The sequence below is a fragment of the Hippopotamus amphibius genome, chromosome 3, assembly GCF_030028045.1.
Source record: "Hippopotamus amphibius kiboko isolate mHipAmp2 chromosome 3, mHipAmp2.hap2, whole genome shotgun sequence".
NCBI lineage: Eukaryota > Metazoa > Chordata > Mammalia > Artiodactyla > Hippopotamidae > Hippopotamus > Hippopotamus amphibius.
Window position 1 is genome coordinate 146,912,207 of NC_080188.1, and position 12,710 is coordinate 146,924,916.

General features: G+C 41.0%; 1 protein-coding gene and 1 non-coding gene across 2 annotated transcripts in view; one reads left to right on the forward strand and one right to left on the reverse strand.

The window, feature by feature from the left end:
- SMYD3 (SET and MYND domain containing 3) overlaps positions 1-12,710 on the forward strand; it is a 684,321-nt gene that overhangs the window by 341,218 nt on the left and 330,393 nt on the right. The window lies entirely within an intron of this gene.
- Positions 12,269-12,341, reverse strand: TRNAG-CCC (transfer RNA glycine (anticodon CCC)). The gene has a single exon. It is a non-coding gene; the product is annotated as a tRNA-Gly (tRNA).

Consider the following 12,710-nt stretch of genomic DNA (forward strand, 5'->3'; position numbering starts at 1 on the left):
GTGCTGGGATGGAGTATCCTCAGGGTGATGGGGAGTTGAGGGGGGATGAAGGAGGCCACCTGAGTCAGATGTGGAGGCTCGGAGAGGCTTGCTGGAGGTGATGATGCTTGAATTGCTTTTTAAAGTCCCCACAGAAGATAGTTTTATGAAAGCAGGTGCAGCATGGAAGAGAGGGAACAGCCTGTGTGTGTGAGGGTGGGGGAGGATGTAACCTGGCACCAAAGAGGAGACCGAAGGAGCTCTGTCTTACAGAGGTGCTCAGGGGTCTTACTGGGGAATGGCACAAGGTGAGGCTGGAGCATAGGCACTTTAGTACACAGTTACATGAATTTGAGGTTTATGCTAACAGCCACTGGGCCCAGAGAAAAAGAGGTCTCTGGAGGAAAACTGACCTTTTTAGGTACTACGGTGAAAACACTCTGTCATGCTTGGCAGCTGGGGTTCAGCTCCACCAGGTGCCCCACCAGCTGCATTTGCATTTGCAGAGGACTCTGCTGGGAGGTGCTGGGTGGGGGTGGGCTGCTGAGGAGTTAGGAGGGGAATGGGGCTCACCTAAAGCGACTGCTAGGCTATGGGTCTTGTCTGAAGTTACTGTCTTTCGGCCTCAGCGTGCAGGACAGTAACGCTCTGGGTGAGAGGTGTAAACACCCCCCACCCCACCCCCCACGCCGTGTCTCTGCCCTGGAGAAACCAGAGGAGCTCTGCCAGCCTTGTGCTCTTCTTTGAGACTCACCATCTCCTTTTAATCTTACCAGATTTTTAAATGATGGCTTGTCTTGGGTGCGATGTGATCTCTGAGCATTTGTCCAGGGCCTGCCCACAGGATTCAGCTACAGAATCCTCACTCCCTGCTGCCTCTTCCCTCGCACAGGAACTCGGACGTGCTGGAATCCTGCGAGGTGTACTGTGAGATTGGACAACAGCCACCTTCCTAGCTCCCTGCTCTCTCCGTTTTCCTAGACCTCTTTATTCTCCATTTCCTCGGAAACTCAATTACCTTTACTTCATTATGCAGAGCAATTTAACTCTCAAACATCCTTAGGCTCTGGGCCACCTTTGCAAATCCAGAAGCTCATTAATGTTTCACAGCACTGAAGGAGCTGGCAGGAGCTTTGAAATTTCACTCTTTTCTTTTTGCCTCCCCAGGTATCTCAGAGTGAAAAGGAGCAGTATAGAGATTTACTTTCCCACTAATATGAGTTTCACACCCGCAAACCTCAATGTCAGAAAGAGATACAGTCAGTTTAGATTTTTAAGAATTTTTTTTCTTCCCGTACATATTAGATAGGTAAAGAATCACATGGAAATCCATCTAGAATTCCAAATAAATGAAAATATTAGGACAAATAAAGAAGTCCTTCTCATAAATGTGAGTGAATAGGACAGTGGTAATAACCAGAATGGATTTGGAAGAATGAATTCTGTCCCTTCAGTGTATTCAGAGGCATTGTTAAAGCAGGGAAATGAAGGCAGCAGAAGAGGCCGGGAGGAGTTACAATTGTGTCTCCTCTCCTTTTGTAACTTTGTGAATTGAGGTGAGTCACTTAACCTAAGAGTTCGCTTCCTTATTTGCAAAACAAAGGTGATGTCCATCCCATGGGGCTGTGGGGAGACTTAAATGAGGTTGTATATGAAAAACACTTGTCTAACTCACCACGTCTAAGACCTGGGGGCCCTGAGTACCAGTGGCTCTCATCTCACTAACCGTGTCCTTGGGCTGTGCTCTCGTGTTCCCTACACTTCTACACACTGGTCTTCTGTGTCGCAAGCCAAGCCTGTTGTCGTATCAGGGGCTGTGCACTTGCCACTGCCCTGCCTAGGAAGCCTCAGCAGACACTGCTTCTCTCAGGCCAATACCCGTTCACGCTTTCTTCTTACCAACAGAGTTCTAGGTTTGGGGGCTACACAAGGGCCAGGCCAGTTAAGGCATGCTGCTTTCCAAGCTGTTTTTCAGTAGCTGTGGGACAGTGTGCAGAGCAGATGTAAATTGAGGTTTATGGGCAGGGCTTCTGGGAAAGCTACTGTTTTCCGATATGAGGGGACTGACTAGGCCAGCTGGGCCTTTCACCCTCCACCCTTCTCCATTCTTCCCCACCAAGATGCTGATTTCTTGTGAAGTGGTAGAGTGGCCCTCTGGGTGAGCTTGGGGAGGGAGAATAAGCCCAAAGGAAACGTCAGAGGGAGCGTGGGTCTCCAATGGCAGACCTAAGCTATGAGAAAAAGAACTTCTTCTTTGGGTAAACCATTTTATTTGGTATTCTGTTGTAAGCAGCTGAATTTTTCTTTTTAATGTTTATTTATTTTTGGCTGTGTTGTGCCTTAATTGCAGCATGCAGGATCTTTGCTGCAGTGCTCAGGCTTCTCTCTAGTTGTGGCGCGTGGGCTCCCGAGCACATGGGCTCTGTAGTTTGTGGCTTGCAGGCTTTCTAGTTGAGGCACACTGGCTCAGTAGTTGTGGCGCATGGGCTTAGTTGCCCCATGGCATGTGGGATCTTAGTTCTCCGACCAGGGATCGAACCTGTGTCCCTTGCATTGGAAGACAGATTCTTTACCATTGGACCACAAGGGAAGTCCCTAAGCAGCTGAATTTAATTGACTGTTATATGTGTTCTTCCCACACCACTTAAAAAAATTTTTTTTTTAATTTATATGACCAGCTCCTTCTCATCATTTGGGATTCAGTTGAAAAAGATTTCCACAAAGAGGCCTTCCCTCGTCCCCATATCAGTAGCTCTTCCTTTCACATTCCTGTTGTATCAGACACAATTCACAGGCAGAGCAGTAAATAAGATACACTAGGTCTTTATTCTAATGCAGCTTAATTCTACAGAAAGTGAGGTGTACAGTACCAAGAAGTAAAGAAACAGATAATTCAGTATCAGGTACAGTAGATGCCGGTAAATATTTCTTATATGAATATAAAATGTATTATGTGGATTAAAGAGCAACTTTTTTTATTTAGTCAGTTTATTGGAAAGAGGAAAAATTGAAGTAGAATGAATGGTATCGGACTGATTATATATCCATATATTTATGTAGTCTGTGCTTGTATATATTTATGTAATTCAGATCAAGAAACTGGGCACTTATTATTTGGTAGGAATTCTAAAGCGCCTTCTAGCTTTTCATATTTTTCAATAAATAGTTTATATTAAAAAATATAAAAATTTACACATTATTCTTCCTTTCGTGGGTCTTTTTAAAAAACAAAAGTAAAGCCAATTTCCTCTATTTACCATTGTATATTTGTTTATTCTAAAATGTTTGCTCAAAGTGAAGTTTGAGATGTGTGGTGAACTTTGAAATAGAACTGCACTTCTGTCCCAGTAGAAAATCCTCTTTCACATATATCTCAATGGCTTCATGTCAAAACGTGCTATTTTGCGTGTCAAGACACTCTTCTTCCCTTACTATGCATTTCAAAGGATGGAAGTACAGAGAATGAAATTTTAGTGTCAGACGCATCAATTACAAACCAATGGAGCTATGTCATTTGTCACCAGTGATAGAGAAAGAAAGCCAGGGAAATTATGAGTCTATTTTTACCTTAAAGTCGCAGCATTCAGGAGAAGATGTCTTTGCTTAGAAATCAGTCATACCCTTGACTGTGGACCAGTGCAAGTATTAATAATTCATTCTGAAACCTGCGCTTCCCGGGCCAGTGCTCCCTGGCTCTTTACTTATTTAGAGGTCTGTTTACCTCTTGGTTTGCAACTGCAGCTGTCCGCTCAATCTACTGTACATAACCAGTGGAGAATAAGCCCATTAACCAGAATAATTTAAGCATCTCAGTTTCCTGCAATCTTCAATTTACTGGAATCTCACTGGTAACATATTTCTTTATAAAGCTCAAGTTTCATGTGAACCGTGGGTCCAGATCCTTAACACAGTGATCAAAAACGTGATTTTGTGATAACCTGAGAATTTAGAAGCCCTGAAATAGATGGCCTGGTTTGCAGATTCTCAAAGCAGTTTCACTAAGGATTGATATAGTTGCGAATCTCTTGTGTAATTAAGCACAACAGCAGATTGTAGCAGAATACCAAAAAAGGAAGCAAGACCTGTGAAAAAAGATAAAGCTTGTTGTGGCAAGGGAGACTCCATTCCTTTAGAATGGGCTACCAAGATGACCCTATAAAGGCTAAAGAGAAATCCTAGTATTCAAGTAGGCCTTTTGCATGTAACAAAGAACGTGATTAAAAGGAACAATTTGAAAGAGAATGCTTCTTAGCATCTGTTTCCTTGATGACTACACATGATGTCCTAGTGACTGAGAGCCTTTCTTTGGAAAGCATGAGTTCATAAGAAATGGAATTGTTGATGTTTCTCAAACCAGGAAGTGTAGTGTCCTAGTGAGGAGCTTGGGCCCTGAGGCAAGAGGGCCACATGCCTGCTCTTGAGCAAGTTATTTACTATCTCTGCCCCTGGTTTTCTCATCTGTACTCTGTGGCTAGCCAGAGCTTCCTGAGGCATGCTTTGCTGCCAAGGCCAAAGCACAAGCTGCAAACAGGCAAAAAAGTAGAGACTATAATGCCACGTGGGGGGCACGGGGACAGGGAACACCTGTGCGCTGTCACTGTAGGGGTGCCTGGGGGCAGCTCTTGTCCTTTGTCTCATACCATGTGACTCCTCAGCTTTGCTGATATATGCCCTAAGTAGAAATTTCCTGCTGTTCCAAACAGCTCTAAGGCAGAGGTTTAAACTTTGCATGGTCTGCATGTGAACTTTTCATCTTTGCCCCCGTATTTCCTGTGATTCCTTTCTCCATGAGTGGTACCCACCAAGAATCAGTTACCCAAACCAGACACCTGAGTCATTCCAGGCTCCTTTGTGTCAGTCACCCCCACCATCCAATCAGCCATCAGTCTGGTGTGTGTATGTCTTTACCCACTGTTCCCTTTTTAGTATAGCTAATTCCTTCTCAACCTTCAAATTCACAAATTCAGCTCAAACATGACCTCTGACAGAGGAGTGTTCCGGGGCTCTCCCTCTTCAGTCTGATTCGGGTGCCTCTTTCCTTGGCTCTCCAAAACACCTTGTGCATATTCTAGAAAACACAGAGCATTCTTCTGTAAACATTAATTTCCTCCACTAGACTCTAAGCTCTTTGGGGCAAAGATTGGGTCTTATTTGACTTTATATCCCTAATTCTTGGCACAGTGCCTCATAGGTACTTAATGTTTATTGAAGGAATCAAAGAACTAGGTCTTTGTGAGTTAACCTTGGATTGTAACCATGATGCAGAACTTATTTTCATGGGAAAATAAAATAACTTAGGGTTACAAGCTTTAGAGTATTAGCAGATGGCATTCTAAAAGTTCCTGTGTTAAGTTTAGCATCTGAACCGTTTAAAAAATTTGATTCTGTGTGGTGATGAATTGCCAGTCCTCTGCCTTCGTTGACAACATCCCAGTGACAGGATTTTCACAGTCCTTTTCATGTTGTTTTTTTTCCTTTCACTTTTTTGTTACCCATTTCTTGAACTTTTGGGATAAAGGGTAAGGACTGTCTGAGGAAAGAGTCTTAGCTAAATTTACTTGAAATGGCGAGCAAACCCAAGGAAGTCTTTTTGCACGTAGTAAACACGAAATAGTCAAATTAAGCATTTGAAGTTAAGAGCCAAGGCAAACCTCCCAGACGTTAATCTTAATTAAAAAAAATTCTGTCCTCAGCACTGTTGTAGCTGAGGATAGATACGATTCTTGCCATGTTGTAGTTCGGTTCTACCTCTCCCGCTGACTCTGACAGTCTTGAGGGCAGGGAATGGATCTTATTCACTATATTGCCAGCGTCTAGTGTAATGAATGTTTGGTGATAGAGGAATCAGTAAATGAATGATTGTATTTCCTTCTTGGCTTTGATGAGAAACTATTTGATCAAGCTATTTGGTTTGATAACTTTTTTCTTTGTAGAGAAGGTAGGTTTTGATTACTGTAGAAAAGAGCTGGTTGATGGGCTCCAAGCTTTATATTTTTATTTAATCAAAACATATAGAAACAATCAATGGACTGTTACTACTGGGTTGCTGTTTTGAATCAAGAAAATTATAGAATGAAAGGGATGAAGATTATCTGCTTTATGTTTTTTATTATCCTCAAAGAATTGGAATTTGCCGTGGAGAAAAAGCTAAATATCAAGCAATAATCTTTCCCTTTTTAAAGTAATGCCAGACTGTTTGCAATAATAATAATAATAAAATAAATTTCTTGGTTCCTTTCACTGTCTTCATCAGATGCATGGTTTCTTTAGGGTAAAGGAGTTTGAGGATTAATAAAACTAATTTATTAATTCATTTTGCTGGTTTAGTGTCATGTTCATTTTGTAGTAACTTCATGTCTTTAATACATTGTCATAAATTAAGTAGGATGCCAGAGGTTGGAGAGATTGAGGAGAGTTGAATAGAGGAAGCACAGAGGGTTTTTAGGGCAGTGAAAATACTCTATATGATACTGTAACGATGGATACATGTTGTTGTATATTTATCCAAACCCACAGAATGTACCACATCAAGAGCAAATCCTAATGCAAACTATAGACTTTGGGTGATTATGTTGTTAATATAGGTTCATCAGTTGTAGCAGATGTATCACTCTGGTGGGGGATGTTGATCATGGCGGAGGCGATGCCTGTGTGGGGCAGGGGATATATGGGAAATCTCTGTACCTTCTTCTCAATGTTGCTGTTAACCTAAAACTGCTCTAAACATGTAAAGTCTAAAAAAAATTTTTTTAAGTAGAAACAATAAAGAAAGAGCTCTTTCTGTGTTATAGTGCTTCTTGTTTTGTTAAAATTTTGTTAAGTACCATCCTATTGTTTTTACAGGAAAGGAGAGGAGAAAACTTTGGGTCTGAGACTGTATTAAAAGAAAGATTAACTAGAAAGGGTCCTGGCTTCAGCTTCCAGGATCATTGTAGCACCACTGATAAAGCTACATAGCCTTGAAGTGTGTATTGGGCATCCTTCTGTGCTCTAAGCCAGGGTAAGGCTTTGAAGACTTAAGCGCTGGATCTCTCACTATACCAGTATAAACATATTTCCCACCAGGAAAAAACCAAGAGCTGAATAGAATAGCATCAAGTAGAACCTTGGTTCCTTGATATCTCACTTTGCCAATGAAGTCATTTACTGAATCACATTTTTAAAGTTTTTACTGGAGATGGAATCAGCACAGATAGCACACTAAGGGCTTTGGAGCCACCAAGACTCTGATTATTTTCATTGATTCATTATTTCATTGATTCATTCAATACTGGCTGGGTACCACATTATATGCTTGAATATAGAGACAAAACCATGCTATTGTTTTGCCATTAGTGAACTTACAGTGTCGTGAAGCCACCTAAATACACAAGAATGATTCAAGGGTGGGAGAGTAAGCAAAAAGTACAAATGTTAAAATCCTCTGACTTTGCATATAAGAGGTCATTGGAAACCAAAGCAAGTTTACATTTAGGGCTTGATGATGTCATAGTACATATTATAAAATGTTGAAGATTTGGGTAACAGAGATAAGTGTAGAGATTTTTTCTAGCTACTTGGCTGTGTTGGGAGAAATGAAGTATAGCTAGAGGTGAATGGAGTTAGGGAGGGCTTTGTTTTACTTTGATTTGAGATGGAAGGCTCTGATTAGGTTTTTAGGCTCAGGAGAAGTAGTCAGTGGAGAGGGAAAGAAACTACAGATTAGGAAGTAGGAATTATGAGTGCTGGAGCAGGAAGGATGAAGTGCAAAACACAGGAAAATGGGTTGTCTGAGCAGGAGGAGGACTGTTTTTCTCAAAGGGGGAGAATTTAAAGGATGGGCACACATGCTATTCATGGGGAGTAGATAGGAAGTTGATAGCGGGTTGTGGCTTCTGTTTTCTCTGTGAAGTTGGGAGCAGCTGAGGAAGAGCAGACACAGAGGATTGGGGCTTGAGCAGAGAGGTGGAGGTTTAAGAGAACTTCTGAGGGAATGAATCTGGACCATGTGATGGGGCTCCAGGGTCATGTGCAAGTTATAAGGGTAAATCAGGCACCATACATGTGTCAAAACAGTAATCCACAGAGCTCCATGAGTTTTTCCATCACAGCTTAGCAGCCAGGTGTTACAGCAAATAAAAATAGCAAACGTTTATTGATTGCTTACTTTGTGCCAGGCACCTTATGTGTGGTAATTCACTCAGTCTTCACAGCAATGCTGTAAAAATAAGGTCCTCTTTTTACCATCCGCATTTTGCAGATGGGACTGGAAAGTTAAATGCATTGCTCAGTGTTCTACAGTTAATATGCAGCAGGGCTGATGTTCGTATGCAGGCAGTGCTCTTCTGAAGCCTGCACTCACTTGTGCTTTCCTGGTTTAGAGCAGAGAAGTGTTGCATTCTGCTGAGTAGGTGAGACACAAATACAAATGATGCTGGTGATAGAAGGATTGAAATTATGTGGAATTAAATGATGCCCCTTGTGGTCCAGGTGGGTAGGAAAGGGAATGGAGCTGGAGTGGGTTTAGGAGTCCTTGGAGAACAGAGTACCCAAGGGACTAGAGTGCAAGGGGAGTGGTTACATAATAGGAGCGGGGCGGGTCACAGTGGGTCTAGAGGGTGGGGGTAAGGTTTTCATACAAAATACACATTTGAAAGTTTACTTTCCCTGTGGTATTCTATGTTCTTTAAAAAGTTAGGTATTCTTGTGGGCACTATTTTTGACGGATCAGTCTCTACACAGTTTGCTATCTGTAGAAGAGCTTAGTACTTGAGATATTTCAAGTTCCACCTGAAAGACTTGAAACAGAATATCAGCATTAACAGGGAGGAAATGCACTGGCACTGATGCCACTCTGTTGGGAAATACAGGCTGTCAGCAGTAACTTTGCTTCGTGGGGTCTGTTGCACAGTGGGCTGTGTGATAAGTTTATTAAAACTTTTTGGCCCTTAGATCCGCCTGAGTGAAATGCGCTGGCTGACTTCTTTATCCACTGGTTATAGACAGGGAATCCCTGCTGGGGACAGTGTATAAATGCTGAACAGTGACTTACATGGGTTATAAAGGCATAGCAATACCAAACAATACAGGCCAACATTTTAAAAAAGTCTTTTTACATGTTGAAGAGACTTGGCAGCCCTCAGAGTCCAGGACTCACTTAAAAGCAATTGAGGAAATAGGAGAAAGCTTTAAAACTGGTTACATTACTATTCTCAGTGAGATTCAATAGTACATTGCATCTATTGAGAAAGAAGAGACTGCTTTGAGTAAGGAACATTTAGGAGTTCATTTGTTCTTTTATATAAAACTAATTAGAAAAATTGATTCTGCATTAGGCCAAGGAAAATCTCAATAATTACAGCACAAAACCCCCAGAAATTCATAGCAAAAATATAGCCCCCTCAAAATCTAATAGCTTGTAAATTTTAAAAATGCTTTCTACATAACTCAGAAAGAAATACAGCTTAGTTGGGAAGAGCAAAAGAAGAAAAGACATGTGTTCCTTGTTCTTTGTAGAAAATTGGATTTCAAATCATCCCAGGCAAGGTCAGCATGATTTGAGGTACAATCATACCATTTTTTGACTTCCTGTAGTTAAGATAGGGTGAAGAAAGATGAACTATGATATATGATAGTGATTCTCAAATTTTTGATCTCAGCATCCCTTTATATGCTTCAAAATTATTGAGGACCCCAAAGATACGTTTTTATATGGGTTTTAATCTATCAGTTTTTACCATGTTAGAATTTAAAACTGAGAAATTTGAAGTATTTATTAATTCATTAAAAAATAATCCATTAAACATTAATAAAATATTTTTATGAAAAATAACTTTTCAAAAACAAAAACTTAGTAAGAAAATTGACATTGCTTTATAGTTTTGCAAATCTCTTTAATGTCTGGCTTAATAGACAACAGTTGAGTTCTTACATCTACCTACGCATTCAGTCTCTCGTGATCTCTCATAACACGTGGCCTCTGGAAAACTCCCGTCCACTCACGAGATAATAAGCGTGAAGAAGGCAGATAGTATCTTAGTGTTACTATGAAAATAGTTTTGACCTCTCAGATCCTTTGAGAGCTGAAAGGGTCTTTGAGAGCTGCTTTGAGAACCACTGATGTATATGGTAGGTATGTTATCCAAATAAATCAATAAAAATACTTGATGTGAATTCCAGGGTAAGTCACCTTTTTTGGTAATAACATTCAAAGAATATAGCCTGAGCATCGAAATTAAATCTGCTTTCATTCAGAAGCCTTTATTATAGAAGTATATCTAATCAAATAAAATTGACATTCAGTTCTTTAGAATGGAATTACATGAAATTAAATGAGAAAAAGCGTCCCTCTGCTTGGGGACTTCCCTGGTGGCGCAGTGGTTACAACTCCGTGCTTCCAATGCATGGGGCTCTGGTTCCATCCTTGGTCAGGGAACTAGGTCCTACATGCATGCTGCAACTAAGAGTTTGCATGCCACAACTAAGGAGCCCTCAAGCCACAACTAAGGAGCCCACCGGCAGCAACAAAGACCTGGTGCAACCAAACAAATAAATAAAATTAAACAAAAAAAGCCTCACTCTGCTTAAACATAGTAAGTGCGTAGAAAATATTGGTTCCCTTCCTTTGCTCTTCCCTTCCCTCTTAATAAGCACCTCGTTTGAGATGACATTAGTCTAAAGGCATGTAACTCTTGCTTTACTAGGTTATACTAGTTAAGAATGAAAATAGCAATAAAATGGTACTTTTGATGCTCTGTCTCCACATACCCAACTGCAGGCTCCTCCCTCCATGTCAGTTCTGTGAGTCCTGTGGCTGTCGTGTCAAGTGCACTGTGCCCGCAGGATGGGCTCGTAGACGTTCTCTTCCCTCCGCTTCACTGGCTTCATCATCCCTGCTTCTAGGTGCAAGGCATCCTCAGCTATCTTTTCTCTATTCAAGATGTGAGCCACTTGCTGGGAGCCTCTTCTGTCCATCACCCACACTCTCTTATCTTTGTGTCCTGCTCCAGCAGCCATTAGGCTTAACCCTTCACCTCAGGTGATTATATTCTGCTTTTTAGGCGTCAAAGGAAGTATGCTGTATTGTGCTCCCAGAAACAGCTACTTTAGTAAAGCAGTTCATCATTTAGTTCCCCACCCCCACCCCAACATCTGAGGACACTGACGTCAGACCTGGAGGTCAGGGTGGTCTGCTTAAGATTTTCCTCCTTGTCTTCTCTTTACTCCTCTACTCTTCTCTGACCAACTTTGTAAAGCATCTGCTTTTTTCCCTTAGGGTGACTACTTTTTTCAGAAGATTCTAGGTTCTTCTCACTGGAAGATTTTTGGAGAGCAAGTCTACTAGAATGCCAAACATGCCTAGTTGTATCTCAATTCTTGGGTATACACAACGTAGCCCCTTAGAATATCTTTGTATAGTGTTGAATATACTTCCAAGGCTAAAATGGACCTTAAAGATAATTTTTCTTAACTAGCCACATATTTGCTTATTTAATCAAATGATGTTTGAACCTGTCTCTTGGTAGAATAGAGACTGTGGAAAAAAGATGAACAAATAATTATTTATTGAGTGTCTATTGAATGTAGGCTCTAGGCTGGGTCCCTTTCAAATCTTATTTTAGTTTTTCATTCTTTCAGTAGTCTTTCAAGGCAGGTTTATTACTTCCATTTCACAAATTGGGAAACTGAAGATCAGAGGTTAAAGTTACTTGTTCATTGCACTATATTTAGTAAGTAGCAGATCCAGGATTTTGAATGGCTTGGCCTCAAACCCTGTGCTTTTTCTGCTGTCTCAGAAAGACTTACAACCTAATAGAAACTCCATTCTGCATGGAGAAGGACATAATGACATATGGAGTTACAGGGCTATTTTTTTCCCTTAAAGAGTGTTTTAAGTTATAACTTCTATAGGATTTTACTTTAGCCTGGAGTCAAGTTTCTAAACCAGCCTTCTTTCTCCAGTACCTTTCAGGTTGGTAAACTGGGGGCATTATTTTTCAGATCTTTGGGTGTTTTGGCAGGGTTCTAGATGGGAAAATAAGCAATTGGAGTGTAACTGTGGTAACATGGTCAGGATTTTATTGGTTGTGTCTCCCTGTCGCCTCTTCCCTGTGTCTCCACCTCTGCCATCTTTCATGGTTGGGTCAGGCTTTTCCTTTCTTGGACAAACAGTCTCAATCTGTCCCCTCCAAGGCTGCAGAAGAGGAATCCTTGGTTTGGGTCCCAGTCTATCCACATGGGTTATTCTTTTATTGTTTTTGTTTTATTTATTTGGCTGTGTCCAGTCTTAATTGCAGCATGTGGGATCTAATTCCCTGACCAGGGATCGAACCCGGGCCCCCTGCATTGGGAGTGCAGAGTCTTAGCCACTGGACCACCAGGGAAGTACCCCCCACATCGGTTATTCTTATGCTTTATGCAGACAGAAACATTAGTATGTCTAGAAGTAGCAGCATAGTATTATATTATTTTAACCAATAGATGTAAAACATGCTTCATCAGACCTCCCTTCTAGCCCTATTTGGGGGTGGGGATAGTCTGTTTCCCTTATTCTGGTGGAAACTCAGACCAAGAGCATTAGCAAACTATAGACAGTTAAGATGTTAATGGAAGAATCTAGGAAATGATAAACAAGGTAGTTGACCCCTAATTACAATAACTTAATTACCAAGTCACACATTTGTTTAATATTTATATTAATTTTGAAGTTTATATTCCGTTTACAAATTTTGGGTATAGAGGATTTTGCATGA